Raw genomic sequence first — 20,733 nt, 5'->3', positions numbered from 1 at the left:
GTTTGGTTATTGATATAGGCAGTTATGCTGAGTTTCCTAATATTAAACCAGCCCTGCATTCCTGATATAAGTTCTACTTGGTCATAATGCATTATACTGGCAATAAGTTGTTGTGACCTCTTTGTTGATATTTTATTTGAGATTTTTGCATCAAAATTCATTAGGGAAATTGGTCTATAATTTTCTTTCTCTTTTTAGACCCTATCTTATTTAGGTATCAGCACAATATCTGTGTGTTAATAGGAATTTCATAGGACTCCTTCCCTATTTTTCCAAATAGTTTTCATAATATTTGAATTAATTGCTCTTTAAATGTTTAGTAGAATTCTCTTGTAAATCTATTTGACCCTACAAAGTTTTTCTAAGGGAGTCCATTAATAGCCTCTTCAATTTCCTTTTTATAAACTGGAACTGTTTAAGAAATTTATTTCCTCCTCTGTTAATTGGAGCAATCTATATTTTTCTAAGTATCCATGCATTTCTCTTAGACTATCAGATTTATTGGCATACAATTGAGCAAAATAGTGCCTAATTATTGCTTTAATTTCTTCTTCATTGAATTGAATTCATTCTTAATTCACCACTCATTATTTAGAATTAGATTATCTAGTTTCCAATTTAGTTTAGTTTCCAAAATTTGGTTTCCAATTAATTTTTTATCTCTTTTTCTCAGACCCTTTATTACATGTAATTTTTATTGCAGCATGATAGAAAAAGAATGCATTTACATTTTGCATTTGATTTTGATATTTTTATGCCCTAATACAGAGTAAATTTTTATGTAGGTACATGAATACCACCAAGAAAAAAGGAAATCTCTTTTTCTCTCCATTCAGTTTTCTTCAAAGGTCCATCAAAACTGACTTCTCTAAATTTTTACTTACCTCTTTAACTTCTTTCTTATTTATTTTATGGTTGGATTTATGTAGTTCTGATAAAGTGAGGTTGAAATCCCTCACTAGTATAGTTTTGCTATCTATTTCTTTTTACAACTCTTTTAATTTCTCCATTAGAAATTTGAATGCTATATCACTTGGTGCATATATGTTTAGTATTTGTATTACTTCATTATTTATGGTATTCTTAGGAAAGTATATTTTCTTCCTTATCTCTTTTAATTAGATCCATTTTTGCTTTTGCTTAATCTGAGATTAAGATCAAACCCTTGCTTTTCTTTTCTTTTTTTTTTTTTTACTTCAGCTGAAGTATAATAGATTTTGCTTCAGCCTTTTACCTTTGCTCTGTATGTATCACTTTGATTTAAATGTTTTTCTTATAAACAAAATATTGTATAATTCTGGCTTTCAATCCAGTCTTTTATCTACTTCTGATTTATGAGAAAGTTCATCCCATTCACATTTACAATTAAAATTACTAAATCTATATTTCCCAAAATCCTATTTTTCCTCTTTTACTTTTCTCTCTCCTTTCCCCTTTTCACTCCTCACCGGTGTTTTGTTTCTGACAACCACTTTCTTTCAATCTGCCCTTTCCTTTTATAGCTCATCCTCTTTTCTTATCCCTTTCCCCTTACACTTTTCTGTTCTCCCTTCTATTAGTCTCTTCATTTCCCTTCCTCTTTCCCCTCCTACATCTCTAGAAGGTAAGACAAATTTCTATATTAAACTAAAAATGCCTAATATTCTCTCTTTGAGACAAATCAAATGAGATTGAGGTTTAAACAATATTAGTCACCCTCCCTTCTTTCTTTCATCTGCAATAGGTCTTTTTTGTGTCTTCATGTGATGCACTATACCCCATTTTACCTTCTACTTCCTCCTCTTTTAGTAAAATCCCTTTTCTACCCCTAGTTTCATTTTATATCATCAAAATAAAGTCACATTATAGCTACACCCTCTAAGTATACCCCTAACAAAGATACTGTTCTCAAGAGTTAAAGATATCTTTTTCCCATATAGGGATGTAACTATTTTAACCTTTAAAAAAACATAGTTTTTTCCTTCTCTTTTTACCTTTTTATGCTCATCTTGAGTTCTATATTTGGAAATCAAGTTTTCTATTCAGTTCTGGTCTTTTAATCAAAAATAAATGAAAATCCCATTTTTCATTGAATGTCCATGTTTTCCCCTGAAAGATAATGCTTAATTTTGCTGCATAAGTGATTCTTGGTTGCAATCTATGCTTCTTTATCCTCCAGAATATCATATTATAGGCTCTTCCATATTTTAAACTGGAAGCTGCTAGATCCTGAGTAATTCTGATTGTGGCTCCTTGATATTTGAATTTTTCCTTCTGGCTGCTTATCCTATTTTCTCCTTGAACTGATAATTCTGGAATGTAAATACAATACTTTTTGCAGTTTTCTTCTTAAGGTATCTTTCAGGAAATGATTGGCATATTCTTCCAATTGCTATTTTATCCCCTGATTCTAGGACATTAGGACAGCTTTTCTTGATGATTTCTTAGAAGTCATGATATAGTCAATATCCACACACTCTTGAAAGATGTTGTCCAGGCTCTTTTTTTCATTATGACTTTCAGGTAGTCCAGTTATTTTTAGATTGTCTTTCCTGGATCTATTTTCCAGGTAAGTTGTTTCCCCAATGAGTTATATTACCTTTTTCTTCTATTGGAGGGGGGGGATTATTTGATTGATTCTTGATATCTCATTGAGTTATTCACTCCATTTATGCAATTCTAATCTTTAGTGAATTATTTTCCTGAGTTAGCTTTTTTTACCTCCTTTTGCATTTGGTCAATTGAATTTTTTTTAAATTTAATTTTATTTAATAATAACTTTGTATTGACAGAATCCGTGCCAGGATAATTTTTACACAGCATTATCCCTTGCAATCACTTATGTTTCATTTTTTCCCCTCCCTCCCTCCCCCCCCCCAAGATGGCAAGCAGTCCTATATATGTTAAATATGTTGCAGTATATCCTAGATACAATACATATTTGCAGAACCGAACAGTTCTCCCGCTGCACAGGGAGAATTGGATTCAGAAGGTAAAAATAACTCAGGAAGAAAATCAAAAATCAAATAGTTCACATTCATTTCCCAGTGTTGCTTCTTTGGGTGTAGCTGTTTCTCTCCATCATTTATCCAATGAAACTCAGTTAAGTCTCTTTGTCAGAGAAATCCACTTCCATCAGAATACATCCTCATACAATATCGTTGTCGAAGTGTATAATGATCTCCTGGTTCTGCTCATCTCACTTAGCATCAGTCCATGTAGGTCTCTCCAAGCCTCTCTGTATTCATCCTGCTGGTCATTCCTTACAGAGCAACAATATTCCATAACATTCATATACTACAATTTACCCAGCCATTCTCCAATTGATGGGCATCCATTCATTTTCCAGTTTCTAGCCACTACAAACAGGGCTGCTACAAACATTTTGGCACATACAGGTCCCTTTCCCTTTTTTAGTATCTCTTTGGGGTATAAGCCCAATAGAAACACTGCTGGATCAAAGGGTATGCACAGTTTGATAACTTTTTGGGCATAATTCCAGATTGCTCTCCAGAATGGCTGGATTCGTTCACAACTCCACCAACAATGCATTAGTGTCCCCATTTTCCCGCATCCCCTCCAACATTCATCATTATTTTTTCCTGTCATCTTAGCCAATCTGACAGGTGTGTAGTGATATCTCAGAGTTGTCTTAATTTGCATTTCTCTGATCAATAGTGATTTGGAACACTCTTTCATGTGAGTGGTAATAGTTTCAATTTCTTCATCTGAAAATTGTCTGTTCATATCCTTTGACCATTTATCAATTGGAGAATGGCTTGATTTTTTATAAATTTGAGTCAGTTCTCTATATATTTTGGAAATGAGGCCTTTATCAGAACCTTTAATTGTAAAGATGTTTTCCCAGTTTGTTGCTTCCCTACTAATCTTGTTTGCATTCGTTCTGTTTGTACAAAGGCTTTTTAATTTGATATAAACAAAATTTTCTATTTTGTGATCGGTAATGGTCTCTAGTTCATCTTTGGTCACAAATTTCTTTCTCCTCCACAAGTCTGAGAGATAAACTATCCTATGTTCCTCTAATTTATTTATAATCTCGTTCTTTATGCCTAGGTCATGGACCCATTTTGATCTTATCTTGGTATGTGGTGTTAAGTGTGGGTCCTTGCCTAATTTCTGCCATACTAATTTCCAGTTATCCCAGCAGTTTTTATCAAATAATGAATTCTTTTCCCAGAAGTTAGGGGCTTTGGGTTTGTCAAACACTAGATTGCTATAGTTGACTATTCTGTCTTGTGAACCTAGCCTTTTCCACTGATCCACTAATCTATTTCTTAGCCAATACCAAATGGTTTTGGTGACTGCTGCTTTATAATATAATTTTAGATCAGGTACAGCTAGGCCACCTTCATTTGATTTTTTTTTCATTAATTCCCTTGAGATTCTCGACTTTTTATTGTTCCATATGAATTTTGTTGTTATTTTTTCTAGATCATTAAAATATTTTCTTGGAAGTCTGATTGGTATAGCACTAAATAAATAGATTAGTTTAGGGAGTATTGTCATCTTTATTATATTCGCTCGGCCTATCCAAGAGCACTTAATATTTTTCCAATTATTTAAGTCTGACTTTATTTGTGTGAAAACTTTTTTGTAATTTTGCTCATATAATTCCTGACTTTCCTTTGGTAGGTAGATTCCCAAATATTTTATGCTATCAACAGTTATTTTGAATGGAATTTCTCTTTGTATCTCTTGCTCTTGGATTTTGTTGGTGGTGTATAAGAATGCTGAGGATTTATGGGGATTTATTTTGTATCCTGCTACTTTGCTAAAATTATGAATTATTTCTAATAGCTTTTTAGTAGAATCTCTGGGGTTTTCTAGGTATACCATCATATCATCTGCAAAGAGTGATAGTTTGGTTTCCTCATTGCCTACTCTAATTCCTTTAATCTCTTTCTCGACTCTTATTGCAGAGGCTAGTGTTTCTAATACAATATTGAATAATAATGGTGATAGTGGGCAGCCTTGTTTCACTCCAGATCTTACTGGGAAAGGTTCTAGTTTTTCCCCATTGCATATGATGCTTACTGAAGGTTTAAAATATATGCCCCTAACTATTTTAAGGAAAAGTCCTTTTATTCCTATGCTCTCAAGTGTTTTTATTAGGAATGGCTGTTGGATTTTATCAAATGCTTTTTCTGCATCTATTGAGATGATCATATGGTTTTTGTTTGGTTGGTTGTTGATATAGTCAATTATGTTAATAGTTTTCCTAATATTGAACCAGCCCTGCATTCCTGGTATAAATCCTACTTGGTCATAGTGTATTATCCTGGGGATGATTTTCTGTAATCTTTTTGCTAATATTTTATTTAAGATTTTAGCATCAATATTCATTAGGGAGATTGGTCTATAATTTTCTTTCTCTGTTTTCAGCCTACCTGGTTTAGGTATCAGTACCATATCTGTGTCATAAAAGGAGTTTGGTAGGACTCCTTCAATCCCTACTTCTTCAAATAGTTTATTTAGCATTGGAGTTAATTGATCTTTAAATATTTGATAGAATTCAGATGTAAATCCATCTGGTCCTGGGGTTTTTTTCTTAGGGAGTTGATTAATAGTTTGTTCTATTTCTTTTTCTGAGATAGGAGTGTTTAGGATATTTACTTCTTCCTCTGTTAGTTTAGGCAAGTTATATTTTTGGAGGTATTCTTCTATTTCATTTAAGTTGTCGAATTTATTGGCGTAAAGTTGGGCAAAGTAACTCCTAATTATTGCTCTAATTTCCTCTTCGTTAGTGGTGAGTTCTCCCTTTTCATTTTTAAGACTAACAATTTGATTTTCCTCTTTCCTTTTTTTAATCAGATTTACTAAGGGTTTGTCTATTTTGTTGGTTTTTTCATAGAACCAACTCTTAGTTTTATTAATTAATTCAATAGTTTTTTTACTTTCAATTTTATTGATCTCTCCTTTTATTTTTTGAATTTCAAGTTTAGTGTTTGATTGGGGGTTTTTAATTTGTTCCTTTTCTAGCATTTTTAGTTGCAAGCCCAATTCATTGACCTTCTCTTTCTCTATTTTATACAAATAGGCCTCTAGAGATATGAGATTTCCCCTTATTACCGCTTTGGCTGCATCCCATACATTTTGGTATGATGTCTCATTATTATCGTTTTCTTGGATGAAGTTATTAATTATGTCTATAATTTGCTGTTTCACCCAATCATTCTTTAGTATGAGATTATTTAGTTTCCAATTATTTTTTGGTCTATTTTCCTGTGGCTTTTTATTGAATGTAATTTTCAATGCATCATGGTCTGAAAAGGATGCATTCACTATTTCTGCCTTACTGCATTTGAGTTTGAGGTTTTTATGTCCTAATATATGGTCAATTTTTGTATAAGTTCCATGAACTGCTGAAAAGAAGGTGTACTCCTTTCTGTCCCCATTACATTTTCTCCAGAGATCTATCATATCTAATTTTTCTAGTATTCTATTTATCTCTTTGACTTCTTTCTTATTTATTTTGTGGTTTGATTTATCTAATTCTGAGAGTGCAAGGTTGAGATCTCCCACTATTATAGTTTTACTGTCTATTTCTTCTTGCAGCTCTCTTAATTTCTCTTTTAAGAATTTAGATGCTACACTACTTGGTGCATATATGTTTAATATAGATACTTCTTCATTATTCATTCTACCCTTTAGCAAGATATAGTGCCCTTCCTTATCTCTTTTGATTAGATCAATTTTTGCTTTAGCTTGATCTGAGATCAGGATGGCTACCCCTGCTTTTTTGGCTTCACCTGAAGCATAGTAGGTTTTGCTCCAACCTTTTACCTTTAACCTGCATGTATCACCCCGCTTCAGGTGTGTTTCCTGTATACAACATATTGTAGGATTCTGGCTTTTAATCCATTCTGCTAACCGCTTCCTCTTTATAGAGGAGTTTACCCCGTTCACATTTATGGTTAAAATGATCAATTCTGTATTACTTGCCATCTTGTTAACCCCGGTTTATGCTTTTCTCCCTTCTTACTCCCTTACCCCCCTTTTCAGTATTAAGCTTGTGAGCACCACTTGCTTCTCACAGTCCTCCCTTTATAGTATCCCTCCCCGCCCCCTTAGAGTTCCCCCCCCAACTTGCCCCTTTCCCTCCCAGTTACCGTATTCCCTTCCACTTAGCTTATTCCTTCCTTTTTCACTTTTCCCTTCTCACTTTTCAATGAGGTGGGAGAAGTTTCACCATAGATTGAATATGTCTAAAATTCTTCTCTTAATGCCAATTCTGAAAGCAGTAAAATACTCACTATATTCATCCCTCTCCATTCTTTCTCTCAGATATACTAGGTTTTCTTTGCCTCTTCATGAAATGTAGTACCCCCACTTTCCCTTTTTTCTGGTACAATGTCCTTTCCACATCTAGTTTCTAGAACAAGGTATACATGTATTCTTTATACATCTTTATAGCCGAAATATAGTACCCAAGATTAATCTTTACCTTTTTAGATTTCTCTTGAGTTCTGTGCTTGTAGATCAAATTTTTTGTTAAGTTCTGGCTTTTTCATCAGAAATAGATGAAATTCGCTTATTTCGTTGAATGTCCATCTTCTTCCCTGGAAAAAGATGCTCAATCTCGCTGGGTAAGTTATTTTTGGTTGCATACCAAGTTCCTTAGCCTTTCGGAATATCATATTCCAGGCCCTTCGATCTTTTAATGTGGATGCTGCCAGATCCTGGGTGATCCTTATTGTGGCTCCTTGATACTTGAATTGGGTTTTTCTAGCCGCTTGCAGTATTTTTTCCTTTGCCTGAGGGTTCTGGCATTTGGCCACTATATTCCTTGGTGTTTTGATTTTAGGATCCCTTTCAGTAGGGGATCGATGAATTCTTTCAATGTCTATTTTACCTTCTGTTTCTATGACTTCTGGGCAGTTCTCTTTGATAATTTCCTGGAAAATAGTGTCCAGGCTCTTTTTTTCATCATACTTTTCTGGAAGTCCGATGATTCTCAGGTTGTCTCTCCTGGATCTGTTTTCCAGGTCTGTTGTCTTCCCCAGAAGGTATTTCACATTCTTTTCCATTGTTTGATTTTTTTGGATTTGCTTGACTGATTCTTCTTGTCTCCTCGAGTCATTCAATTCCAATTGTTCGACCCTGATTTTCAGTGAGGTATTTTCTTCACTCACTTTTTTAAGATCTTTTTCTAATTGTCCAATTGAGTTCTTTTGTTCTGTGGAATTTTTTTCCATTTCGCCAATTTTGTTTTCCAGTTCACCAATCCTATTTTTCAAGGATTTGGTTTCTTTATCCACTCTCTCTTTAACTGATTTCTCCAGGCTCTTTTGCCAAGCCTCCCTCTCCTTTTGCAGAGCCTCCCTCTCCTTTTGCCAAGCCTCCCTCTCCTTTTCCCATTTTTCTTCTATCTCCCTTGTGAGAGCCTTTTTAATTTCCTCCATGAGATTCATCTGTGCTGAGGAACATATGATCTCCTCCTTTGGGGATTCACCTGGGGACTGTTTGTTTTTAGTCTCCTCAGGATTTGGAGTCTGCTCTTTATCTGTATAAAAGCTGTCCAGGGTTAAATTCTTTTTCAGTTTCTTGCTCATTCTGTCTAATTATCAAAGACAAACTCAAAGAAACAGAAGGAAAAAAACCCCTTGAATGGAGGCTGCTTTCTTTGGGGGAGGGGCAGGGTATTCGTGAGGCACGGGTCCTACTGTGCTATGGCGCCTGCGCGCTGAGATCCGAGCGCTCTGAGATCCGAGTGGGCTGAGACACTGTGGGGGAGGGGTGGCCAGGTCCCGAGAGACTCCAGCTGTTTGGGGTTGTATTCTTCACTCCCCGTGTTTTTAGCTTCTCTGCTGGGCTGCTGACTCGCTGCCGGAGCAAAGTATCTAATCCTGTAGCAAAGCTCTCCCCGCAGAGACGGCTGCGATCACGCCCCACCCCCTCTCCGCTCTACTCGGTTCTGAGCTGCTGTCTGTGCTCTCGCTGCAACTGCTGCCCGCAGACTGCTTCTGATTTAAATACCGTCCCCGCCCTCGCGCAAAAACAGACCTTTCTTGACGAGTCTCAAGGATGGTTTCTCTTGGTAAGTAATTGTATGTTTTTTTTCAGTCGAGCATTAATTCAGAGGCATGAAATGAAATGAATAGTGAGAGAAAAACACGGAGGTTACACAGCAGTGTATTTCCTCTCCGCCATCTTGGCTGGAAGTCGGTCAATTGAATTTTTAAATAAGTTGTTTTGTTCATTGGATTCTTTCCCATTTCACCAATTACATATTTTAGGGAGTAGTTTTTACTTTTTTTTCACCAATTCTGTTTTTCAAGTAGTTTTCTTTTTTCATTTCATCAAATCTATTTTTAAGGAGTTGTATTCTTTTCTAATTCACCAAATCTATTTTTAAGGAGTGATTTTCTTGAGACAATTTCTGTTTCTTTTTCCAAAGTTCCCAAGACCTTTCCCTATTTTTCTTCTAACTCTCTTTTAAGATCCTTTTTGAATTCTTGCAAGAGAGCCTTTTGAATATTCTTTGATCCAGCAGTGTTTCTACTGGGCTTATAACCCAAAGAGATATTAAAGGAGGGAAAGGAACCCACATGTGCAAAAATATTTGTGGCAGCCATTTTTCTAGTGGCAAAAAATTGAAAACTGAATGGATGGTCATAGATTTGAGAATGGCTGAATAAATTGTGATATATGAATGTTATGGAATATTATTGTTCTATAAGAAATGACCAGCAGGATGAGTTCAGAGCCTGGAGAGACTTAAATGAATTGATGCTAAGTGAAATGAGCAGAACCAGGAAATCATTATACATGGCAACAATAAGATTATATGATGATCAATTCTGATGGACATGGCTCTCCTCAACAAAGACCAGTTCCAATTGTTCAATGATGAAAAGAACCATCTACACCCAGAGAGAGGATAGTTGGAACTGAATGTGGTTCACAACATTGCATTCTCACTCTTTTTGTTGTTTTTTGCATGCATTTTATTTTGCTTCACTTTTTTTTTTTACTGGTTTGATTTCATTTTTCTTGTGCAGCACAATAATTGTATAAATTTGTATGCATTTATTGGATTTCTTATGTTTTTAACCATGTTTTATTGGACTACTTGCCATCTAGGGGAGGGCATGAGGGAAGGGAAGGGAATCAGAATACAAAGTTTTGCAAGGGCTAATGTCGAAGAATTATGCACACATATGTTTTGAAAAATAAAAAGCTTTAATAAAGAGAGAGAGCAAGCATTTTGAATTGAAGAGCAACTCATATCATTACACTGTGTACAGAACAAGAGAGGTAAGGGTGGTCAAATTGTCTTCTGTGTTCTACCCATTTGTCAGGGATTCTGTAAATTCTCATGTAATATTGGACTTAAGTATCATCTGATATCACTTCCAAGTAGGAGAAATAATTTGAAAAAATATATATAATATTCCTAATGTGCTCCAGCTAGTAAATTTCAGTCAAACTTTCCCAAGTTTTTTTGGGCCTAAGAACACTATGCCTTCAAATGCCTCAAAATTCTTAGTGAATACAGGAATGTAGATTCTAGTATTCTCACTTGAGCATTAGGGACAAGGTAGACTATGATATCTGAAATTTTTAATTGCAAATTTCTTGTGCCCATGAAAGATGAAAGTAAACTATATTAGAACTTGTTTAGAACTCTTGAAACCATAAACTATTGTGTTGTGTTTATAAAAAAATACATAACTTGACTCAGCTCACTTCTTTGTATCTATTACATTCTTTTTTTGTATCTATTAAGTCTAATTATTATTTGCTCTCCTTAGTTATATTTTAGTTATACTTTAATATCCATTGGTATGCAGGTGTCTTTTTTTTCAATGCAAATGAAAACAGATTTTTTTTCATCTCTTTGTATGGCTAGGACCTACTGGAGCTTCTTATATAATAACAAGCAGTAAGTAATTGTTTATCAAATTGAATTGAAGTTTCAAATACCATATTTCAGAAAGGACATTGATAGATTGAATGTTTCCTAAGAAAGGTAAATGAAATGGTGAGACTTGGAACTCATAACATTGGAAAATGGGGTAAAAAGTCTGGAGATATTTATCACGGAAATAAAACATCTCTAAATATTTGACAGGTTAGTATGAAGAAGAAAGATTACATGAGTTCTGTTCCCCCTCCTCCCCAAAAAAAGGATATCAATAGAAAGGAGATTTTAGCTTGATATTAGGGAAAACTTTCTAATATGCAAAAAATGGAATGAGCTACCTTGGGAGGCACTGAATATTCTTCTATTTGAAATCTTCAAGGATTTCATGAGGATAGATGATCACATTAAAGAGATGTTACAAAGTAGAACCCTGTTGAGGTATGAACCAGATGAAATGGTCTTTGTAGTACCTTCCAATTCATAAATCCTTGACTCTATTGTATATCTTTTTGTCATAATAAAATATATAGGGCACCTCTCCAGGTTGAAGAGGTTTCTCGTTGCCTCTGGAAATGATAGTACTGTACTTCCTAAAATCTTACTTTTTCAATATATTTTATTTATAATGATCCAGTTAATATGTAGTGTACATATTGTTAACTTTATTTTATAAATGAGAAATTAGTCTTAGGCACTGCCTGGTTTCACAGTTAGCAGCAGAGGCCAAATTTAAGCCAAGATATTTTTAAGGAGCACAGTGTTCTTTCTAGAATACCATGGAGCTTCTTAGAATGGTATGAATAAAAGGTACTGCCATAGTGGATTATGCCTCCTACACAAGGATTTGCATTTGAAAAGAGGCAATATGGAAGTGAAAATGTGTTGTTAGTCCGTAGTCAGTAGCAGTGATGGAACCTGAATTATAGGATCATAGGATACAGTGCTAGGAAGCATCTTGTTTATCATTAATACAATTAATATAATAATACAATAATATTTATTTTACATATGAAATAAGTAAGGCCTAAAGGAGTAAAGAATGTTATCAAAAGATATAAAACAGCAGAAGCAAGATTTGAAGAAATGAACTAACAGAGGCAGAAGACAAGGTTAAAACTTGGCTTTGTTACTCTCTATGTAACTTTGAGCAAATCCTTTTAGTTGTTAAAACCTTAGGTTACTTGTGTATAAATGCAAAATTAATCAAGATCATCCATTCCCAAAGTATTTATGCAAGTTGGGTGCTACCGCAAAATCACAGAGGTATTTCCCCACCTGCCATCTCTGCCCTCACCACTAATCCAGGAAGAGGGGAAAGGGAGAAAGCACAGAGAAGAAAGTGATTTGTTCAAAGTTTCTATGATTACAACAATGTGAATAAAAACTTCACTAAAAAGAAACTGTATTCTAAGTAAATAGTCAGGAATGCTCATGAAGAAAGATAAGAACATAAACAAATCCCCTCTCGCTGCAGAAAAATAATGCCCTTCTAGATCAGAACATTATATACATTGTAATGATAAATTATACTGAACATTTCCTTTCTATAAAGAAGTGTTCAATATGGAAATATAAGAGAGAAATGTTTTTCTTTTTTTTCCCCAGAAATGATACTTTCTGGGCGTACCATTTCTTCATTGTAATGGTACTCTTTTCCCAAATACTATATCAAATTCTTTATTTATCTATCTGTCTGTCTAGATATCTATCTATTACTTACAAACATACATATCATATATAAAAGCATATACCTATATACATATGTATGTACATGTACATGTATATATTTGTGTATATATTTTCATAGGCAACTGAGTGGCACAGTGAATAGAGCACAAGCCCTAGAGCCCGGAAGACTCATCTTCTTAAATTTAAATTCAGCTCCAGATATTTATTAGTTGTGTGAGCATGTCATTTAACCCCATGTGCTTCAGTTTCCTCATCTATAGAATGACCTGGAGAAAATGTGAAACTATCCTAGTACATTTCCTTAGAAAATTGAAAATGGGGTCACATACATGATTAAAAACAACTGAAGAACTGCAATATCATGCACATACACATACAAACACACAATTTGTCCCAAAAAGTCTCAGTTCAGTTTAAAATTTTAATAGCTTAAAAATATAAAACTTCAAATGATAAACATATGTATATGCATATATATTCACTTAATATTTCTAATGATAGTATATACATTTCTTGAGAATAGCACTTGATTCATAAGATAATTTCTGTCTTTATCTACCCAGAATTTGCACCCCATAAATAAAAAAATACTTATTATTTATAGCATGAGATCCAGAATTAGAAGATCTGGGCTCAGATCCTGGCACCACTGTTAATTATGTGACATGGGCAAGTTATTTCACCTCTTAGAACATAACTTTATTACCTTTAAATCAGATGGTTGAATTAAATGGTATTTGAGGTATCTGACATACTGTCTGTAACATGCTCATCGCAAACATTAAAATGTGAATTTGTCAAGTTCATTAAAAGGTCAATAAATTACAACCATAAATGACTCTATAATGAGCTCTTTGGATACTCTATGAGTTGAAGGAAGTAACCATGTTGAGTGTGGAAAAGGGAAGACTCAGTGAAAATAGGATAACTGCTTTTACAAGGACTTGAGAATCTGATATTTTGGAAGAGGTATTAGACTCATTCATTTTGGCTTAGAGAACAGAGATAGAATTAATGGATGGGAATCACAAAGAAGGACATTTAATCTAGATGTTAGGAAAACCTCCCTAACAATTAAGAGTTGTCCAAACGAGGAATATATTACTTTGAGGTTTTCTTCCTTATAGATCTTCTAACAGGGGCTACATAATCATTTATTGAACATACTACTGGAGATTTATCTTGTGTATGCCTTGAACTACATTTCAAAGTCTCTTCTAATACTCAAATTCTATGATTCTGAAACTACATTTCAAAGTCTTTTCTAATAGTCAAATTCTATGACTCCTTCTTAGTTTTAAATTTGTATAGAGAGTCAACGTGGTTTCTGGAAAAGACAACTGAAAAAGATTATATGGGATCATATATTCTGAAATTTACTAGTTCTGTAATTTTTGACAAATCATTTTCCCTTTCTAGGATACAATTTCTTTCTGTCAAAAGAGGGATACTAATTAAACTATTTATCCCACAGGACAGTTTTATGGGTAATGTTACTTATTATTGCATTCTTCTACAAATATACTTATTATCCACATGAAGAATTCCTGTATCCAAAGATACCTGCCATAACAGGTAGAACCTGTAAAAGAAAAGTTTTGATATTGTTTAGAAAAATATTAAAAAGTCCATACTGAATGGAGGAGATTAGTATTTTTGGATAGTTTTGCAAGTTTACATAGAGGTCATTCAATTTGTTCAGAAAAAATTGTTTTGAATATACTTAATATACTTTTAAAATATCATTAGTTACCATAGTGAGCTAGGAGTGAACAATACCAGGTAATTAGGTAGAAGTCTAGATTCTGATTCACATTTTTTTTTTTAAAAAAGGAAAAATAAGTCTAGGAAAAGTCACTTAGTTCTATTTTTGGAGCTTCACGTTACAGTTGAAAGAACACTGATATGACCTCAAGCAAATCATATCCTCTATTCCAATCTTCAATTTTTCTTATCTTTTTTTCTAAGAAAATTAGCAAAGAAAATGGTAAAGGACAGATAATCTCATTTCTTAAAAGTATAAAAAAAAACAAGAAAATTTTGCACTCTCTCATCTGCATCAAGTTCAGAATGTTTATATATCTTTTATAGCCTAGTCACCATTATTTATTTTCTAGGTACGAGGTAGTCTTTTCCCTAGAAAATAAAGTAAAAGGATATAAAGTATGACTCTGTACTCTCTACATTATTAGTGAGAATACAGTGTTTCATTTTCAAAAAATGATGAGGTTTCAATGTGAAAACAAAGGAAAAAAAACATATTTGAAGAGGCAGATGGGTACCTTGACCTGTTTCTGTATGTTTCAGTATAGAACACTGTGTCACAAAGGAGATAGTAAAAAAAAAAAAAAAAAAAAGGACTACTTAATACTTAGAAGTAAGGAAAAGATCTGACATTCTTTTAAAGAGGAGGGAGGTATACCCTCTGAGAAACTAGCAGCTGCTTGTCTTCCAAGGAATAATTATTTGGTTCCAAAGGTTCTATTTATGTGAGAAGTCTTCTGGTAAAGGTCAGGAGAAGAAATGATTAGTGGTGGTTACTAGTTCCCTGTTGAGAGGTAACTATGTGCTAATCTGCTAATGGCAATAAAGAGGTCTGCTGTTTTTCTACCATTTATATCACAGTAGATGACTTGTCAAACCAGATTTTTACCTATTTAAAATATTAATATCTTTTGTTTTTGTTTTTTCTCTTTTAAAATATATTTCTCCTTTTCTTCTTTCTGATTATCAATGATCTGTAAGAAAATTTTAAAGTATATTTTAAAAGTGACAGCAAATATAATCAAAAATCAATTGTGTATAATTATATATGATATTAAAAATCCATAGTTCCTTATACCTGCAAAGAGATAAATATAGATTTTCTCACCTCTTCTCTTGAGTCATCCTAAACAAATATAACTAACAAGAGTTGATAGAGTGACTAATCATGACCAGAAAATTGATGGAAAAACATGCCTCCGGATTTTCATTAGAGTTGTGTTTTTTAAAAAAAAATAGATATTTAAAATGAGGTATACATTTTTACAGAAGAAGGAAATGGCAACCTATTCTAGATTCTTTGTCAAGAAAACCCCACATGGCCACAAAGAGTCTGATGTGATAAAAAAAAATGCTAAACAATAAACATATATATTTTACATATACCTATTGTTTTATTTCACTTTGCTTAATACACATTGGAATTTTATTCTATTCTAGGAACTATTTGGTCTTGCTAGAGAATATGTAGAAAACAAATGATTTCTTTTATGAAGTTTTTATTCTAATGGAAAGATGACTTGTATAATGCATGAATATACACACGCATGTATGTATATATGTGTGTGTTTATACATGAATGAATATATATGTTTGTGACTATTGAAACATACGAGATAAATAGTGTAAATAATATTTATAATGATAATAGCAACTAACATTGATATAGTTTTTACCATATGCCAGGTGCTATACTAAATGCTCTAAATTTTTTTTTTCATTTGATTCTCACAGCAACCCTTTGAGGGAGATATAAAGAACCTGATGCGAACAGTAGCTAACTGACTTCTTCAGGTCCATAGCTATTGCCTACATTCAAATTTGAACTCATATCTTCCTGACTTCAGGCCTGATGCTCTGTCTACTATGTCTGTAGACTGAATTACCTCCAGATGAAAGCTGGTTTAGAGGAGGAAGCGCTAATAGTTAGTGGGAATGGGAAAGACATATAGAAGGTTCACCTTGAGTCTTAAAAAAAAGATTCTAGAAGCAAAAGTAAGGAAGAATATTCTAGTTATAGGGACAGTGAATGTAAAATGAGTTGGGAAATGAAGAATTACATGGAAGAAACAGCACATAAGCCTATATGTATATGAACTATAACATTTATATGGAAGAATAATGGGTTAAAAGATTAGATAGATAGGAAGGTAGCATGTTATGAGGTGATTTACAGCCAAAACCAAAAAATGCATATTTGATCCTTGTAGTAATAAAGAGATGTGAAATTCATTAAGTAGGTAGGAAACATAGACCTACATTTTAGGAAAATCATTTTGGAAGTATTGTGGATAACATTAAAGTGGGAAGAGATTTGAATTGGGGAATCCAAATAGAAGAATATTGCAGTTATCCTAGAAAAAAGTGGTAAATATCTGAAGCTGGATCATAACTATGTGAACAAGGATAAGGAAATATATATGCATGTGTATTATATATATATATATATATATATATATACATATATATATATATATATATATTATATATATATATATGTAACAATGTATTTCAGTTTATTACATATGTAGAGTAAGGGAGAAAGAAGTATGGAGAATTGTGAGCCAGTTATTAACTTCAATGGCTTAAAGGATAGTGATACTCTTGAAAGAAAAAGAGAGAAAAGTTCTGGGGACAAGATAATTTTTTGGACAAGTAGAATATGAGATGTTTATAGGTCATATAATTTGACATAGTTCAAGATACTTGGACTCAGGAGAAATTTTAGAATTGAATTTTAAAAATCTAAGATTCATCTGTATAGAAAGGATAAGAAAACCTAAAATATATGATGAAATCATCAAATAAGAGGACATAAAGAGGAAAAAAAGAAAAATTATTTAGGATAGCCCTTCTGAGTCTACACAGTTAGTGGATGTGTCATGGGAAAAGATCCAGCAATGGAGAGAGACAATGAGTGATAAGATAGGTAATATAAGAAACATGTCAGAGCAGAAACAAAAATTCAGACAAGAGAATATTCAGGAGAAAAAGGTAACTGACACTGTTAAAGGCTGAAGAGAAATAGGAAGAATGAGGATAGGAGAAATGTCATTGGATTGGTCATTTAGATTTTGTGTACCATGATGTTTCCCTGTCTCACCTTTTTTGAGATGCAAATTTGTTCATTTGTTTGTTTTTGATAAATTGATTAGTTCTGGTGATTTTTTTAAATTTAAAAATGTATATATTATATACTATAACTCTCTGGGAAGAGAAAGGGAGAAAGTAGTGGAAATTTAGGTGACAAAAATGTATTAATAAAATGTATGCTTTTTAAAAAAATCATCAAAGATCTGTGCATATTCTTTGATCCAGCAGTGTCATTCCTGTATTTGTATCCCAAAATGATCAGAAAAGAAGGAAAATGATCCACATAGACAAAAATTTTTGGAACAGCCCTTTTTTGTTGTGGCAAGGAACTGGAAATTGAGTGGATATCCATGTGTTGGGAAATGGCTAAATAAGTTATGGTAAATTAAGATAATGGAATATTATTGTTCTATAAGAAATAATGAGCAGACTGAGTTTGGAATAGCCTGGAAAGACTTATATAAGGTAATTTTAAATGAAATGAGCAGAACCAGGAAACACTGTGCATAGGAGTAACATTATGTGATAATCATCTGTGAATGATGACTTAGTTCTTCTCAACAATGATAATTAAAGGCAATTCTAGTAGATGTGGAATGGAAATTATCATTTGCATATATAGAGAGAACTATGGAGATTAAATGTGCATCAAAGCATTGTATTTTCACTTTTTTGTTGTCTTTTTTTTTGTTTGTTTGTTTGTTTGTTTTTCCCTTTTGGTCTGATTTTTCTCATACAACATGGCAAATATGGAAATATATTTGCTATCTTGTGGAAGGGAGAAAGTAAGGGTGGAAGGGAGAAAAAATTGGAACCCAAAGTCTTACAAAAATGCATGTTGAAAACTATCTTTTTTCAATTCATCAAAGATGGACAGAAGCAGCTACACCCAAAGAAAGAACACTGGGAAATGAATATAAACTGCTTGCATTTTTGTTTTTCTTCCCGGGTTATTTATACCTTCTGAATTCAATTCTCTCTGTGCAACAAGAAAACTGTTCCGTTCTGCACACATATATCGTATCTAGGATATACTGTAACTTATTCAACATGTAAAGGACTGCTTGCCATCTGGGGGAGGGGTTGGAAAGAGGGAGGGGAAAAATCAGAACAGAAATGAATGCAAGGGATAATGTTGTAAAAAATTACCCTGGCATGGGTTCTATCAATAAAAAGTTATTTTAAAAACTATCTTTACATCTACTTAAAAAAATAAAGTACTATTAAAAATTTTAAAATATCACTATACTATTTATCAAAGATAGAAAAGAAGGAAAAAATGAATGTATTTTATATCTGTGTATGTATATATTTATAGATATACACATACACCACTAACAAAGAGGTGAAACCACCAATTGGAGAATAGTTCAATAAATTATAGTACATGAATGAATATATTATAATTTTGTTATGCCATAAGAGATTATGAAGTGCATGATTTTAGTAAACCTGGGATGGCTTTTATAAATCACTATGGAGTAAAGTGAACAGAAGCAGGAAATAATTTATACCAAAACAGAAACATTGTAAAAAACAACTTAGACCCAAAAATTGTTATCAATGTAATGATCAAAAATAATTCAAGAGAACTAGAGATGAAATATACAATCTACCTCATTACAAAGAAGTCATTATACAGAATGATACAAAATTTTCAGACATAGTCAATATAGGAATTTATTTTGACTATGTACATTTGTTTAAGAGTTTTATTTTGCTTTTAAAAAAAGGAGCTAAAGAAAAAATGAATAAAAATACATTTAATTGTAAAACGTGTTAAAAATAAAAAATATATTGAAATGCTTTATTTTTACATTGTAAAAATTTATCCTAGTATTCTTCACCCTTATTTTCCCAGAAAACCAATCCATGTAATAAACAATTTTTCAAAGAAAAAAATCAGCAAAATTGTCCAATAATTCACAAAATAAGAAAATATATTCAATGTTCTATACCCATGGACACCCCACATCTCTCTCTCTCTCTCTCTCTCTCTCTCTCTCTCTCTCTCTCTCTATATATATATATATATATATATATATATATATATATATATATAAAGTCAGGTAGGTAAATGTTCTCATCTCCTTTTGAAGCCATATTTATTTTGTTGTAATTTTTCAAAATTAATTTCTAACTTATTTGTTGGTTTTGTTTTTTCTATTTACATTGTTTTCATTGTGAATATCAGTTTCTTGGTTCTGCTTATCTAACTGAATCTGTTCACATAAGTTTTTCCATACTTCTCTTTAATTATTTTGTTTCATATTTCTTATAAGACAGTATTCCACTACATTTGTGTATGACAATTTTGTTTAACTATTACCTAATTAATGAGCTTCTAATTTGTTTCTACTTATTTACTATAAAAAACAAACTGAGATTACAATAAATATGTTGATGTTTATAGGGGCTATTTTCTTATCAAGTATCTCCTGGAATATATGCCCAATAGCCAAAGTTGTAGTTTAATGTGTTATTGGCATTTTGTACACTTTCTTTTCATAATTAAATTGTTATTCAAAGATTGTACTAATTTATATTTCCATCCATCCAATAATTTATATTGGAAACAAAGCACTAATGTTTCCATTTCCAAACCCCCAAAATTGAACTTTTCTTTTATCATGTTTACTAATTTGCCAAATATAAGGTGAACCTTAAGATTGCTTTGATTTAGATTTCTCTTATTATTAATGATTCAAAATATTCTTCCATATGATCCTTTAAAGAATGTAATTCACTTTTGAGAACTATTTATACATATTTTTGACCACTTATCTGTTTTAGAATAACTTTTGAATATTTGAAGGCATAAATATATGCATATATTCACATGTTCACATATTTAACATATATTATGTTTTATTATATATACATGTGTAAATATGTTTATATACACACACATATATACATATATACTCATTTGTATTCTTTTTAGAATTGCCTCTATCAATTCTTCCTATAATTATAAAACATAAATGATACTTCTATTGTAATTTTTCTGTCATGATATCTAATATTAAAATCACTAACCTTTTTGAATTTATTGTCATGTGTGAGATATTGATTTAAACCTAATTTCTGCAATTGCTTTCCAATTCTTCAGGGCTTTTTTGGTCTTGTTTTGCAAAAATTTCAGAGATACTAAGCAATTTACATTTTCAAGTTTGTTGAAAAGTTTATTATTGAGTATCACATTATTTTTTTCCCTGATTTTCTCTTTTCTATTCTGTTTCATTGATTTACTCTATTTTTCCAATTACTTCCAAATAATTTTGATGGCTACTATTTTTATGGTCTACATATACTATTTT

This window comes from Antechinus flavipes, chromosome 2, assembly GCF_016432865.1.
Source record: "Antechinus flavipes isolate AdamAnt ecotype Samford, QLD, Australia chromosome 2, AdamAnt_v2, whole genome shotgun sequence".
NCBI classification, from domain to species: Eukaryota; Metazoa; Chordata; class Mammalia; order Dasyuromorphia; family Dasyuridae; genus Antechinus; species Antechinus flavipes.
Note: the sequence above shows the minus strand (reverse complement) of the source record.